Consider the following 10,524-nt stretch of genomic DNA (forward strand, 5'->3'; position numbering starts at 1 on the left):
AGTAGTCTGAACAGTCAGCCATGCCAAGACCGGTCACCTAAACGTATCAAATATTGAATAAAGTTCCTTTTGAGTGAGTACAAGCGGCATTCAATAAGTAATGCAACAGATTTTGATTCTCTCGGCCGACTTCGGTTTTAGAAATGCTGAATCAGTTGTGGGACATAGTGTAATATTCTGGTTTTAGCCCCTAAAGTTTCTTGAAATTCTGGCCTGTGGCGTCGCTATACGTAGCTTTCAAAATGGCATCTACAACGGAGGTGCGTTCCAAAGAGATAACTGTCACTGAGATTCTTGTGACGGAAAACCAGAGCATCGGAGATATTCATAGGCGGTTGCAGAGTGTCAACGGAGACCTAGCAGTGAACAAAAGCACGATGAGTCGTTGGGCGATGTGTGTGTCATCCTAACAACAAGGTCGCGCAAACTTGTCACACCTCCGGCGTACCGGCCGGCAGCACACAGCTGTGACTCATGCAATGTTGCCACCTGCAGACATTCTCATTCGAAGTGATCGACAGATCACAATCAGACACTTCCCTGCGTAACACGTCTCTGTCGTTAGTGATGGCACACTCGTCCACCAGCTGGTGTACTCAAGGTGTGTGCCCGCTGGATTCCACGCCTGTTAACAGATGACTGTAAAGAGCAACGAAGGACCATCTGCACGGAATTGCTTGTGCGTTACGAAGCTGATAGTGTCAATTTTTTTGTCGAACATCGTCAAAGGCGATGAAACATGGGTTCATCACTTCGAACCGGAAACAAAACGTCAATCCATGGAGTGGCGCCACTCCACCTCTCCTCCGAATAAAAACTTCAAAGCCAGACTCTCAACCGGTAAAGTCACGGCGACGATTTTCTGGGACTCTGAAGGGGTTATTCTGTTCGACGTCCTCCGTCATGACGCAACGACCAACTTGGAAGTGCGTCAGGAAACTGGAGAAACGACTTCAGCGTGTTCCTCACCACAAAAATGGAAGCAAACTTCTTCCTTTCCGTGACAACGCAAAGCCTCACACAGGTCTGCGCACCCAGGAGGAGCTCACAAGACTTCACTGGACTGTTCTTCCTCATTCACCCTGAAGTCCGGATCTCACACCTTCCGGCTTCCGTCTGTTTCGCCCAATGAAGGATGCGCTCCTCGGAAATCAGTATGTGGACGACGGGAGGTTATTGATGCAGCAAGACGGTGGCTCCAACGTCGACCAGTAGTGTGGTACCATGAGGGCATATAGGCCCTCACAGTTAGGTCTCGTAAGGCCGTCGCACTGAACAGAGATTATGCGCTTATATGGATATGGTGTCTGTTCTTCCGGACATGTCCGAAAGAACAGACACCATTGATGACCTGCAACCGTCTAGAACGAAATTAGAACTACATATTAATACCGTCAGCTGCTTATGGGCGTTGATATATATATCAACGGGGACAGGTGAAAATGTATGCCCCGATCGGGACTCGAACCCGAGATATCCTGCTTACAAGGCAGACGCTCTATCCACCTGAGCCATCGACGGCACATAGGATAGTGCGACTGCAGGGACTATACCCCGCACGCCTCCCGCTACACCCACATTCTCACCTTATATGTCCACACACTAGATTCGTAGTGTCCCTACCCAACACACTCATTACTCGTGAAAGACATTCTTACCAAGTCCCGTAAGAGTTCGGGTAATAAGTGTGCATCCGCACAGAAGAAGATGGTCATGGCCGGTATTGACGGAACTATAATCTTATATGGATATGTTGTCTGTTGGGTAGACACACTACGAATGTAGCTTGTGGACATATAAAATGAGAATGTGGGTCTCGCGGGAGCCTTGCGCGAGATAGTCTCTGTAGTTCCACTATTCTCTATACCCTCGGTGCCTCAAATCGATAGAGCGTCTGCAATATAAGCAAGAGATCCCGGGTTCGAGTCCCGGTCGGGGCACATGTTTTCACCTGTCCCCGTTGATATATATATATATATATATATATATATATATATATATATATATATATATATATATATATATATATATCAACGCCCGTCAGCAGCTGAAGGTATTAATATGTAATTAATATGTAATTCTAATTTCGAACAGAGATTATGTTGAAAAATAGGATTTTGTAGCCGAAAGAGTGAGGAATAATATTGTGTCTTGGAATCCTGAATAAAACTAACTTGCATTCACAAAAAAATGTTGCGCTACTTACTGGACATCTCTCGTATTATCAACTGCAGTAAAAAGCCACTGTGAGGAAATCCTACTTGCTCAAGCGGATCAAATTAACAGAATAAGTGACTGTTAACTCGAGTGTATTCCAGCACGAGTAATACAGACAATTACAGCTGCAGTGACATTTAATGTGCAGTGTATGGAAAGGACGAGTATACAGTGGAAACATAGGACGGTAGTTAACAATACAGCCTTATTTCAGCAGCTAGTTGCCTGTTAAAGTGTACCAGTTTCAGGTCATGCACTCTGAACATTACATGCTGGTTTAGTAATCCGAATAGCATGCAACGAAAGTCCTTTCCAGTGCTGCCTGTACGATACCCTCTCTGCATGCGGGGTGCACCATCTCCTCTGGTTTTCGCCGTACTCGTACCCTGTGATATACATTGAAGAGTCCAGGGGTAAGAATGTAGAGTGACGAGTCTGTGGGCCCAATGACACACTGCTGATCGAGAGAAACGTTTTATTAAACTTTTAAATACACAACACATCGTTAGTAATGGGAGGCAGACACGACCCAGTCCGGCGGCCCTGTCCAGCGTCGCCTCGAAGGCGGCTGCTTCCTCCGTGACGACGAATTGCACGTATAGGCAGGTGCTCTGCGATGCTGATGCCTGGCCGAGCGACAGCTGGTGGCCTGACAACAAGCCATCACATAGACGCCAGCAGCGTTCTCCTACTTCTGCTGCGACGGCGTTCCACTACAGAAAGGGCGCACTAGGTGACTCAGTATCCGCTCACGTTCACTGCACAGACGGGGCGACACTGCCAAGCGTGGCATATGACCCGCTGCCCCATGGCAGCAATCTGGCGACGGCAAGCACGGACGGCAGGTCAGTGGCGCTGTGGCACCAAGTCCTGCAAGGAGACCCAGTGCAGGCGGTGGTTGGCCCGACCCCTTACGAACCCTTGGCTGTAGCTTGGGGTGCCCAGTCGTCTCACTGTCTAGCACGGATCTGGTGTTGTGGTGGTGTTTCTGGATTCCAGATGAATCTCCCTCAAAATTCACACCTATTTATACGCCTCTGAGGCACGTTCGTTGCACTACTAGCCAGTACCCAGCTCTCAACACGAGTCTACCCCTTGCGTGGTGACATCATCATGCCTGCTGGGGCTATTACCACTGTGCGTTGCAGGTTTCACGAAGTACGGCTGGCGCGTCTCGCAGTCCTTTTGTGTGTGTGTGTGTGTTATCTCGACCTACATGTCATCAGACTGCTCTAACTGGCCCATAGTTGCAGCTGCAATACTCCACGTGGCTTCCTTACAAATTTCACCAAAAACTGGGTAGTGACACTACAACTTATACCAATGTGTATCGACTCATCAATCCAAGCAACTCTAACCTCTCCTCAAGGGTCCTGTGAAAGTGTTCTCACACTCGAAAATACACTCCTGGAAATTGAAATAAGAACACCGTGAATTCATTGTCCCAGGAAGGGGAAACTTTATTGACACATTCCTGGGGTCAGATACATCACATGATCACACTGACAGAACCACAGGCACATAGACACAGGCAACAGAGCATGCACAATGTCGGCACTAGTACAGTGTATATCCACCTTTCGCAGCAATGCAGGCTGCTATTCTCCCATGGAGACGATCGTAGAGATGCTGGATGTAGTCCTGTGGAATGGCTTGCCATGCCATTTCCACCTGGAGCCTCAGTTGGACCAGCGTTCGTGCTGGACGTGCAGACCGCGTGAGACGTCGCTTCATCCAGTCCCAAACATGCTCAATGGGGGACAGATCCGGAGATCTTGCGGGCCAGGGTAGTTGACTTACACCTTCTAGAGCACGTTGGGTGGCACGGGATACATGCGGACGTGCATTGTCCTGTTGGAACAGCAAGTTCCCTTGCCGGTCTAGGAATGGTAGAACGATGGGTTCGATGACGGTTTGGATGTACCGTGCACTATTCAGTGTCCCCTCGACGATCACCAGTGGTGTACGGCCAGTGTAGGAGATCGCTCCCCACACCATGATGCCGGGTGTTGGCCCTGTGTGCCTCGGTCGTATGCAGTCCTGATTGTGGCGCTCACCTGCACGGCGCCAAACACGCATACGACCATCATTGGCACCACGGCAGAAGCGACTCTCATCGGTGAAGACGACACGTCTCCATTCGTCCCTCCATTCACGCCTGTCGCGACACCACTGGAGGCGGGCTGCACGATGTTGGGACGTGAGCGGAAGACGGCCTAACGGTGTGCGGGACCGTAGCCCAGCTTCATGGAGACGGTTGCGAATGGTCCTCGCCGATACCCCAGGAGCAACAGTGTCCCTAATTTGCTGGGAAGTGGCGGTGCGGTCCCCTACGGCACTGCGTAGGATCCTACGGTCTTGGCGTGCATCCGTGCGTCGCTGCGGTCCGGTCCCAGGTCGACGGGCACGTGCACCTTCCGCCGACCACTGGCGACAACATCGATGTGCTGTGGAGACCTCACGCCCCACGTGTTGAGCAATTCGGCGGTACGTCCACCCGGCCTCCCGCATGCCCACTATACGCCCTCGCTCAAAGTCCGTCAACTGCACATACGGTTCACGTCCACGCTGTCGCGGCATGCTACCAGTGTTAAAGACTGCGATGGAGCTCCGTATGCCACGGGAAACTGGCTGACACTGACGGCGGCGGTGCACAAATGCTGCGCAGCTATCGCCATTCGACGGGCAACACCGCGGTTCCTGGTGTGTCCGCTGTGCCGTGCGTGTGATCATTGCTTGTACAGCCCTCTCGCAGTGTCCGGAGCAAGTATGGTGGGTCTGACACACCGGTGTCAATGTGTTCTTTTTTCCATTTCCAGGAGTGTATATTGGCCCAGTTACACCTACGTTTACATCTGCATCTATACTCCACAAAATTTCTTACAGAATCTACTGCGAGTATTGTTCTGTTCCAATGTCAAATCCTCCTTTCTTTTCCCAAATATCAATGGTGTGAGACACGAATGACTGCTGGTAAGCCCCCTTGAATCCCGAATCTCTGTAATTTTATCTTCCTTGTATTTTCATGGTACATACAAAAAATGGTTCAAATGGCTCTGAGCACTGTGGGACTTAACATCTGAGGTCATCAGTCCCCTAGAACTTAGAACTACTTAAACCTAACTAACCTAAGGACATCACACACATCCATGCCCGAGGCAGGATTCGAACCTGCGACCGTAGCAGCCGCACGGTTCCAGACTGAAGCGCCTAGAACCGCTTGGCCACACCGGCCAGCCATGGTACATACACTGAAGCGCTAAAAAAACTTTTATAGGCAAGCGTATTCAAATACAGATATGTGTAAATAGGCAAACTACGACGATGCGGTAGGCAACGCATATATGAGACGTTAACTATGAGCGTGCGAATTTTTCAACGAAATATCATCGATATGTGTTTTCGAAGTCGAAAGCCCACTCGTGTACCTTTGATGAGTGCACGACACACAACTTTACTCCTCGCCTGGGTCCGTCAACTCCGACACTGGACTGTTGATGACAATCTCTTAAATCCATGGAAACCTAGGCCTTGAATAAGGCTTGTCATTTATTGTTGTGGGTCAAAATCACTAACTGTTTGCTGCTGGGGTCAATATATGTAACTGCCCTTGCATGTTTTCTGGTCCAGCCTTCCGATCCGCTGATACATGCGCTGCACCTTGCGACTTTTTACCTGAAGAGGTGCATCAGCCAAAGTACTAATTAGGAGATGACATAGAAATAAGCGCTTCCTCTGCGGAAAAGCAATAAATCTAGTATCTAGTTGGTCTTAGCCTCTGATAAGTTTCTTGTTATGTTTTACACGGAGTGCGCTGACAAACCAGACCTCTTCTTAACTTAGATTTGGCGCGCATCTCTCTTGTAGCGAACGGTCCCACGTTGTCGACTGATAAAAAAAAAGACGAGGACAGAGAATACCCTTGAAGTATGTAACTATATCGAACAATATTCCTTCGAAAGAAACTAAAACGTTACTTCAGAGGACGGGTGCTTCTCAGTAATAAGTATAACGACTAGAATGCCCAATGAAGTATCATCAACAATTAACTGGTGAAATGTTCCAAGAGATCGAACGAAATTGGAGACATACTGTGGGCAGTACAGCCGAATGATTCGATCTGTTCTTAAGTGTTGTGCTGATGCTCATAGATCAAAACTGAATTTATGAGCTTCCAAAATGGTGATGAGTAAGTTTAGAGAAACAACAGTTAATATACTGTTAAATGGAATTCCTTGGCAGATTAAAACTGTGTGCCAGACCGAGACTCAAACTCGCGACCTTTAGCTTTCCTAAGCAAGTGCAGTGCGCTTCCAACTGAGCTCCCCAAGCACAACTTAGAGCCGTAGATCCGCTAATACGTCATCTCCTACCTTCCTAGATTCACAGAAGTTCTCCTGCGAAACTTGCAGGACTTGCATTCCTGAAAGAAACGATATTGCGGAGATCTTTCCGGAATGAGATTTTCGCTCTGCGCTTATATGAAGTTTTCTGGCAGATTAAAACTGTGTGCAGGACCGAGACTAGAACTCGACACATTAAAGGTTGGAAGGTAGGAGATGAAAAACTGACGGAGGCTGTGAGAGTCTTGCTTGGGTAGCTCAGTCGGTAGAGTTCTTGCAGGTAAAATGCAAAGGTCCCGAGTCAGAGTCTCGGTCAGGTACATAGTTTTAGTCTGCCAGGAAGTTTCATATCAGTGCACACTCTGCTGCAGAGTGAAAATCTCGTACTGTTATATGATTCTGCTTTGTCTGTGTCTCACCTAACGAGACACAGAGTGTAAAGAGCACTCAGAGCTTTCTGCTCAAACCATTTTCCACGTGCTCTAGCTGCAAGTGAAGAAAGAGTGGAAGTTTTGAATTTCGGCTTATAGGTTACGATCAGATAACAAAATAGTGACTGACTGATAACGGTCGAAGAAAACTTTACAATGTTTGTGAGGTATACTGTTGCGAAAAGTGGCGGCACCTGTCGTGCAGGGCCTGTTACGGAGAAATACAAGATGAATTTATTCACCAGTACTTTCCTGGTGTTGTCTCCTTGTCAACGAGAAACCTCACCTTTCCCGAGGAACTAGTCGCGGAACAGCTGCGAGTAACGGATGAAGCCGTCGCCGACGGTTAACTTAATAACGGGCGGCCGTGGGTGGGTGCAGCGGTGACGGACGCGTGCCGGCCGCGTAGCTGCGGCTGTTGTGTAGGGGGAAGCACGCAGGGGTGCACAGTGTCGCTCGCCGCAATTGGCACACTTAAGCTTTCGAAATGTGGTGCTACAGAAGAATACTGAAGATTAGATGGGTAGATCACATAACTAATGAGGAGGTACGGAATAGAATTGGAGAGAAGAGAAATTTGTGGCACAACTTGGCTAGAAGAAGGGATCGATTGATAGGACGTATTCTGAGGCATCAAGGGATCACCAATTTAGTATTGGAGGGCAGAGTGGAGGGTAAAAATCGTAGAGGGAGACCAAGAGATAAAAGCACTAAGCAGATTCAGAAGGATGTAGGTTGCAGTAGGTGCTGGGAGATGAAGAAGCTTGCACAGAATAGAGTAGCATGGAGAGCTGCATCAAACCAGTCTCTGGACTGAAGGCCACAACAACAAAGAAAGAATGTGGCATCAGTATTCTCAAATATGGATACCGAGAAGACTCTGGAAGATGAACACCACGCCGACGTCTTTACTCGGCCGCGTGGTATGGTGAATTTTCGTACTGGTGATCCTGCAGTGCAAGGGTGACCGCCTTTTGGTCTTACCTGGACCACATTGAAAGATAGTGCGATAAATGCTCACTTCTTCGGTCGCATTGGTTGTTGCTGTGGGCCGCAGATTGGACACCCCTGCTGTAGTGGTTAGCGACTATGCTATGTCACTCACTCTGTTACGGTAAGCTCTCTACAGTGATGGTGAACAGAAGGCACTAATCGGTGTTGAAGTAGTGACAGTCTGAGATGAGATCGAGATCTGGTCTTGCTATTAAATCTACATGTACTACGCCGCGAGCCACCTTACTGTGTGTGGCGATGGTACTTCTGACACTGGTAGCTACCCAGCTCCATTCGCGAGTGGAGCTTGGGAAGAAGTACTGTCGATAAACCTCCGTACGAGCTCTGTTATTTTCCATTTACTCGTCGCAGTTTCCCGAGACATGTGGGAGAAAGTGACATGTTGTCCGACTCTACTTACAACGTAACCTCTCGCGAATCCAGCACCACATCTCACCGTGATACACAACACCTCTCTTTAGTGTTTCCGACTGGAGTTTTGTTGAGCATGTCCGTAATACTCTCACACTTACTGAACGATGATGAAACATGGAAGTCTTCGTTGGGTCCTCTCTATGTCCTATACTAATCCATCCTGTTATGGGTCCCAGACTGATGTGCAAAAATTAAGCGTCGGTGAAACAAGAGTTTTGTAAGCCACTCCTTACATCGATGAATTACAATGAATCTCAGCCTGACATCTGCTTTTCCTAAACGAAGTTTTATGAGATCATTCCACTTTAGGTCTGTCCCGGCAATAGCTCCTACGTATCTTACTGTTGTTGTTTCCTACGATTTATGGGCAGTAGTGTAATGGAACAATAATCGGTCTTTTCGCCTATTTACGTCCAACGCGTTACATTTATTTACGTGGGATGTCAACTGTCACAACGTGGGAGGTGAGCTGTCACTCCCTGCACCAATCGCCGGCCGCGGTGTTCTCGCGGTTCTAGGCGCGCAGGTCGGAACCGTGGGACTGCTACAGTCGCTGGTTCGAATCCTGCCTCGGGCATGGATGTGTGTGATGTCCTTAGGTTAGTTAGGTTTAAGTAGTTCTAAGTTCTAGGGGACTGATGACCACAGCAGTTGAGTCCCACAGTGCTCAGAGCCATTTGAACCATTTTTGAACCTGCACCAATCATGGATTCTCCGCAGATCTTCCTGTATATCGTTACAGTCATCTGGCGTTGAAATGTTCCTACACAAATTCTACATCTAAATCTACATCTACATTTATATACCGGAACCCCCGTACGGTGTGTGGTGGAGGATACCTTGTACGACTACTAGTCGTTTCCTTTCCTGTTCCACTGGCAGATAGAGCGAGGAAAAAACGGCTGTCTATATGCCTCCGAATGAGCCCCAGTTTCTCGTTTCTTATCTTCGTGGTCCTTACGTGAATTTCATGTTGGTGGCAGCAGGAGCGTTTAGCAGTCAGCTTTAAATGCCGGTTCTGTAAATTTTGTCAGTAGTGTTCCATGAAAAGAACGCCCCCTTCACTCCGGGTATTCCCATTTTAGTTCCCGAAGCATCTCCGTAACACTTACGTGCTGTACGAACCTACAGGTAACAAATCTAGCAGCCCGCCTCTGAACTGCTTCGATGTCTTTCTTTAATCCCCCCTGGTGAGGATCGTAAACACTCGAGCAGTCCTCAAAAACAGGTCGACTAGTGTCCGGTATGCGGTCCCGTTTACCGATCAACCACATTTTCCTTAATATCTCATAATAAACCGAAGTCGACCATTCGCCTTCCCTACCACAGTCCCCACGTGTTCGTTCCATTTTATATCGCTTTGCAACATTACGTCCAGATATTTAAACGAAGTGACTGTGTCAAGCAGGACACTAGCTAACGCTAATGCGCAGGAAGCGAAAACGCTACCGCAAGAACACGAGCTGTGGACCGATAACATACAAAAACCACAATGACGACCACCTTACAGACGCAAAAGGCTAACTTTAGCGAACCTTGTTTCCCAAGTGACAGCCATTGTGCCCAACCAGTTTCCTGGGGGGCACCGCGAGCCAGTGCTTGATGACTCTTGTGAATTTCCATCTAGCATGCTTCCACTTCCCCCTCCCCCCTCCCCCCTCACCAATGTATCTCACGAGGCCGAAGCCGCCTCTTCAGGTTCAAATGAGGATGGACCAGTTCCAGAGGTCTGTACTACATCGTTGGACTTGCGGGGCATCCCTGAGTCTGCAGCATATTCCCACCCTTCTTCTGCGCCCCTGGATGTGGAGAGTATGCCACAGGCCGCTGCTGATAAGACCCAAATTGACACAAGCGTAGCAATGGGACATGTGGTTTGGTTCTCAGGAGCCGCGACGTCCACCTGTGGAGGACTGGGAAGTGTCCTTTGTACCAGATACTGAATTCCTGCAGTCCCTCTCCCGCCCCCCTCGTCCCATTGCTTTCCCGCAATGGCACAAGAAACAGCATTTTCAACATGAGTGTGCGGCGTCGCGAAAAACTGAAAAAACCAAGATGGTGCAAGAGTGGGACCTAGCAATTTACATTCAATTTCATCTGTTGAC

The 10,524-nt window shown here is 48.5% G+C and overlaps 1 non-coding gene across 1 annotated transcript; it reads right to left on the minus strand.

Moving 5' to 3' along the window:
* Window positions 1-1,447: 1,447 nt before the first annotated feature.
* Window positions 1,448-1,522, minus strand: Trnat-ugu. Its single transcript has one exon. It is a non-coding gene; the product is annotated as a tRNA-Thr (tRNA).
* Window positions 1,523-10,524: the final 9,002 nt, after the last annotated feature.

The sequence above is a fragment of the Schistocerca americana genome, chromosome 1 (genome assembly GCF_021461395.2).
Source record: "Schistocerca americana isolate TAMUIC-IGC-003095 chromosome 1, iqSchAmer2.1, whole genome shotgun sequence".
In the NCBI taxonomy this organism is placed as follows: domain Eukaryota; kingdom Metazoa; phylum Arthropoda; class Insecta; order Orthoptera; family Acrididae; genus Schistocerca; species Schistocerca americana.